Raw genomic sequence first — 6187 nt, 5'->3', positions numbered from 1 at the left:
CAGCCCATATAAACATGCAGAATCACCAAAGCCTACCAAAGCACCTTATGACTCTATGATACAACTTCCCTCCCTACCAGCCCATATAAACATGCAGAATCACCAAAGCCTACCAAAACACCCTATGACTCTATGATACAACTTCCCTCCCTACCAGCCCATATAAACATGCAGAATCACCAAAGCCTACCAAAACACCCTATGACTCTATGATACATCTTCCCTCCCTACCAGCCCATATAAACATGCAGAATCACCAAAGCCTACCAAAACACCCTATGACTCTATGATACAACTTCCCTTCCTACCAGCCCGTATAAACATGCAGAATCACCAAAGCCTACCAAAGCACCTTATGACTCTATGATACAACTTCCCTCCCTACCAGCCCATATAAACATGCAGAATCACCAAAGCCTACCAAAACACCCTATGACTCTATGATACAACTTCCCTTCCTACCAGCCCGTATAAACATGCAGAATCACCAAAGCCTACCAAAGCACCTTATGACTCTATGATACAACTTCCCTCCCTACCAGCCCATATAAACATGCAGAATCACCAAAGCCTACCAAAGCACCTTATGACTCTATGATACAACTTCCCTCCCTACCAGCCCATATAAACATGCAGAATCACCAAAGCCTACCAAAACACCCTATGACTCTATGATACAACTTCCCTCCCTACCAGCCCATATAAACATGCAGAATCACCAAAGCCTACCAAAACACCCTATGACTCTATGATACAACTTCCCTCCCTACCAGCCCATATAAACATGCAGAATCACCAAAGCCTACCAAAACACCCTATGACTCTATGATACAACTTCCCTCCCTACCAGCCCATATAAACATGCAGAATCACCAAAGCCTACCAAAACACCCTATGACTCTATGATACAACTTCCCTTCCTACCAGCCCGTATAAACATGCAGAATCACCAAAGCCTACCAAAGCACCTTATGACTCTATGATACAACTTCCCTTCCTACCAGCCCATATAAACATGCAGAATCACCAAAGCCTACCAAAGCACCCTATGACTCTATGATACAACTTCCCTCCCTACCAGCCCATATAAACATGCAGAATCACCAAAGCCTACCAAAACACCCTATGACTCTATGATACAACTTCCCTCCCTACCAGCCCATATAAACATGCAGAATCACCAAAGCAAGTAATTTAACCTATACAATTTAACAACCAAGCTATGTTTTAACGACCTATACAATTTAACAACCAAGCTATGTTTTAACAAGCATATGAATTTTTGTACACTCTGTTAAACATCAAAACTTTGTAAACCATTGTGATAGCGAAACCGAACTATGGTATATAAAACTCGATAAATAAATAAATAGCTTTGCTCTTCACCAGCTTACTGATTAACGAAAAATAATATAGTGGGCCAAGTGCCAGTTCACCACCTTCCCATACTGTGTTGCGATCCTGCCCGCGAGGAGCGCAGGCAGGCTCTTACCTTCGCGCAGCCAGTCGGGCTGCTGACGCTGCTGCTTCTCTTTCCCTGAATCAGCTGGGGCCGTCCCCGCAGCTGTTGCCATGCGGCCGGCTCCTCTGCTGCTGTTTCTGCCTTTCCCCGACGTGCTGCTGCGATCCCGGGACCTTCAGCCAGCAGGCGGCCGTCCCTGCCGGTGCCTGCTTTAGCACGGGTCCTTGCCTGGCAGGGAAGCCGTCCCTGCCAGTGCCTGCAGCCTGCGACAGCTCTCATTCTGCCTGCAGTCTCACCTCTCCTCCTGGGGCTGTCTTCACGGCATGAGCCGTTCCTGCAGTCAGCCCTTCTCCTGCTTCCTGCTTCAGTCCTTGCAGCTCTCTGTTCTCTCTGCCGGTGCCTGCAGCCAGCCTTACCTCTCTCTGCTTCTTCCTGCTTCAGTCCTTGCAGCTGGGAGCTGCTCCAGTGACCTGCCTTCACCCAGCTCCAGCCCAGGGCTGCTCCACTGCTTCCCTGGGCCTTCCACGTGGCTGAGGACGCCACCAGCTTCCAGCTCTTCTCTCCAGCTCGCTAGGGCGCGGGCCTCTCTGCTCCTCTTCAGCCAGGTGTGGCCCCCTGCTGACCCCTCCCTGGGCGTTGTCTTCCTCAGCTCTACTAAAGGGCTCAGCGTTCAGTCTGTCTTTGCCTTCGCAAGGAGTTGGTCACCCCTGAGATCCTTCGCTTCAGGAAGTCATCCGTGTTCCAGCACTTCTGCAAGGTCCTGTGTTCTTTGTTGGAGCTCCTCGTCCAGTCCTGATGTCTACCCGCTGTTCCAGTCCTGATGTTTGCCTTTTCATGTTCCTGCCTAGGTCTGTCTTCCAATCCGCTATCCATGTTCCAGCCCAGATGATGCAAGCCTTGTACCTTGTTCCTGAATTCGCCTGTAAGCTAGCACCTTGTTCCTGTGTTGGTTAATGTCCTGGTACCTCGTGGCAAGCCATGTCGTGGTCCGTGACCAGCCCCACGGGTGGGCTGAGTAGGGCGCTTTGTGATGCAAGTCATGTACCTCGTTTCTGAGTCTCTGAGAAGTATTTACCTTGTTCCTGAATCTCCTGAAAGCTAGCACTTCGTTCCTGTATCTTCAAAATGTCCTGGTGCCTCGCGGCAAGCCATGTCATGGTCCGTGACCAGCCCCATGGGCGGGGCTGAGTAGGGCGCTTCGTGATGCAAGCCATGCACCTCGTTTCTGAGTCCTTGAGAAAGCCTTACCTTGTTCCTGAACCTTCTGAAAGCCTGGTATCCTGCGGCAACCCCTGTCGTGGTCCGTGATCAGCCCCACAGGCGGGCTGTGTAGGGTGCTTCATGTTACCAATCTCGTACCTCGCCCTTGAGTCTCCTGTATGCATCATACCTCGTTTCTGACTCCACGTCTCTTCCTCCAGTACCTCGTTCCTGAGTCTACGTCAGCACGTCCAGTACCTTGTCTCTGAGTCTATGTTTGCACTTCCAGTACCTCTGCCTGAATCTACGTCTGCACTTCCAGTACCTCGTCCCTGACTCCACGTCTCTGCCTGAGTCTACCTCGTTTGAGTCCCGTCTGCATCCACGTTCCAGTCTTCGCTGCCCTGGCCTCCATCTGGCCTGCCACTTCGTTCCGTAACCTGCGGCAGGTCCGAAAGGGCTAGGAACGGTCGGAGGACTGTTCACAAGACCAACATTGCGTTGTTGGGTCTTCCGAAACGTGCAGGTCCGGAGGAGGGCCTGTCTTCCAGTCTTGCTCGGGCATGCTATGCCTCCCGTGGCACCTCCTCGGAGTTCCTCTGGGGTCGAGCCGTGGCCCAAGGACACACACATCTCCCAGGAGTGGCATCGCTCTCCTAGAGCTCCTCAACATACTGCCCTCAAAATAAAATAAAAGGTAGTAGGCTGAGCATTCAAGACTCCCCCATATAAAAAAATACCTGTGGACCAAAATCCCAACCCCCATTCTAAAACCCCCAAAAGTGAGTGGGAAGCCCAGCGAGAGGAGGAAAGACTCTTACTGCTTCTTGCTGAACTGAATACTAAGTGCCAGGGTCGTCGCCCGCAAGGGGGTGCACAGCTGCTGATATTTAGTATTCATGTAGTCACGTCACTCTGGGTGAAACAGCCAATCCTCATTCAGAACTCAGTAGAGAATAGAGATTGGCTGCTTGCCTATTCTGAATGGGGATTGGTCAGTGCAGGGAGCAATCAGCCAATCCCTCCCTCTTCAGTAATGCATTCTGAACGGTAATTGACTTCCCCAGGATGAAGTGAATAAATGAGTAGTGAGTACCAGTAGCTGCAGGGAAAATATGAGCCTCCTCTTCTCTCATTGGGCTTCAGGAGAATTTTTGAGGCTTGAACGTTTGGAGATGGGAGTGGAGACTTTGGGTTTTTTTCTTTTTTTATCTGCAAGAAGGTAGAAATCAGACACTTTTATTTATTTACACCGGTTTACAGTGCAACAGAGCAGTCGCGTGGGAACGATACAAGGAACATTTGAACATTTGAGACAAGGAACATTTACAACCAATAGAGTAAAAACTTCAATACAGAATGAACATAAAATTGGGGTACATTCCAGTAAAGAAGGGGAAGACTGGGGGGCTGGAGAATAAATGGGCAGAGGACTCACGCCATTGAGGCGCTGGTTAAGGGAAGCAGCATTTGGATAGCAAATGGTCCACTACATTTAATTTTACCTTGGAGGTAGTGAGGGAGGGATGCTTAGCCTGCTACATTTTATTTTAACTTGAGGGCAGCTGGAATGGGAATTGGGTATTTAACTTGTTATATTTTATTTTATCTTGAGGTTGGGAGCTGGGAATTGAGTGCTTGGGATGCTACATGTTGGATTTTTTTTTTTATCTGGCTAACTTTATTGCAGTAACTTTTCCAACCAGAGGTGACAGGATAATTTATCTTGGTAGTGCTAAATATCTGTGCTAGCCAGATAAATGTTACCCTGCACTGCCTCTTTATCTGGATAAATGTTAGGTAATAAAGCAATTGCTTAAAATTTAGCCAATGAATTAGGGAAAGTTTTAAATGCTGCATTTTATCTGACAAAAGCTTTGAATATTGACCTCTCACTCAGCCTTGACTTGAATATCAGCCTGATTATGCTCTCATTTTATATAATCCCTACTTTGGTTACTTGAGCTTGGACTGGAGGTGGCTTACCCTCACAATTATGGTACATTAGCAAGAAAATAGGGTAATTCACCTCAGGGTGAATGGGGATGGGGGGGAGGGGGGATACACTATCATATGCAGAACAATTAGAGATTACCCACCTCCAGTCTCTTACACTCACCCACCTTTTCTTAAGCAGGAAGAAGCATATAAACAGTGAAACAAATGTTACTTATTAAATATAAAGTGGTTTGAAATAACAGATGTGAAAAATAGAAAGGATCAGAACTAAACCTAAAATATAAGGAGGGCAGTTTTCAAAGGAAACTGGGTAACTATGTAGCTACCTGGGAAAATTCCCCAAGCTGAAAATGTTTCTTTCCTCAGCAAGTAACTGCACACACAATCACTCTATTGCCAGAGGACGATATCAAGGCAACGAGCACAGTGTTGGACAAGGTCCTGGAGAGCAAGTCTATAACACATCGCCAGCCAGCTAGAAAAGAGAGCTATTGCCATCCCTGGGAGTGCGCAAGAGGAATCTACTTCATGGGATCTGCCTGCTATTTACTACATGGATTGGCCACTGTCAGAGACAGGATGCTGGGATCCATGGCCTTTGGCCTGACCCAGTCTGGCATTTATGTTATGTTCTTATGTTCACTCTGGGGTAGATTTTCAAAGGGCTACGCGTGTAACTTACGTGCGTAACTCTTTAAAACCCTCCCTGCACGCAACAAACCTATTTTGCATAGGCTCGGCGACATGAGCAGCCTTTAGCTGCTGTGCCCGGGATTGCGGGCTGGCTGTCGCCGGTGTGCGCAATCTACGCCTGCACAGAGGCAGGCGCAACTTAAGTTAAAGGTAAAGGGGGGTTTAGGTAGGGCTGGGAGGTGGGTTAGGTAGGGGAAGGGAGGGGAAGGTGGGGGGGGGGGGGGTGCCGGAAGGAAAGTTCCCTCTGAGGCCGCTCCGATTTCGGAGTGGCCTCGGAGGGAACGGAGGAAGGCTGCACGGCTCGGCGCGCGTAAGTTGCACAATTGTGCACCCCCGTGCGCGCGCCGACCCTGGATTTATAACATGTGCTGGCTGCACGTGCATGTTATAAAATCTACGCCTGCACGTAGTTTTTTAAATCTGGCGGTCTGTGAAGGTGGGACTATGGCGAGAAATGTGAAGTTCGTGCTGGGATCTCATTCTGTATTCCTTGCACTTACTTCTTTACCATATGTTCTTTGAATCTGGAAGCAGGTGCAAATGTCATGGCTTCTTTTGTTTCTATAGTGTTTGTAATAGTTTTATACCAGGGTGAGGGTGGGGGCAAGGCAGGGTTGGAGATTGAAAAGTCCCAAAGTGCCAAAGCAGTGCCCCTTTGAAGTAGAGGCTTCTCTTTGCAACAGTTGCATTCATTTTTGGCCTGGGTATTTGTGATTTTCAACAGGTGGTGCCCTAAAGCTAAATCCAGAAGAGTATGAGAGGAGCTTCCCTTTGAAAATTACTTTGTGGGTCCATGGAGTAGCAAGAACCCTGCAAACTCCTTCTCAGGTTTGAAAATGTTCCCCTCATTATAAAGATAAGTAGTTTTAAATG

This window comes from Rhinatrema bivittatum, chromosome 3 (assembly GCF_901001135.1).
Source record: "Rhinatrema bivittatum chromosome 3, aRhiBiv1.1, whole genome shotgun sequence".
Lineage (NCBI taxonomy): Eukaryota > Metazoa > Chordata > Amphibia > Gymnophiona > Rhinatrematidae > Rhinatrema > Rhinatrema bivittatum.
The sequence above is the reverse complement of the archived record's forward strand: the minus strand, read 5'-3'. Positions refer to the sequence as shown.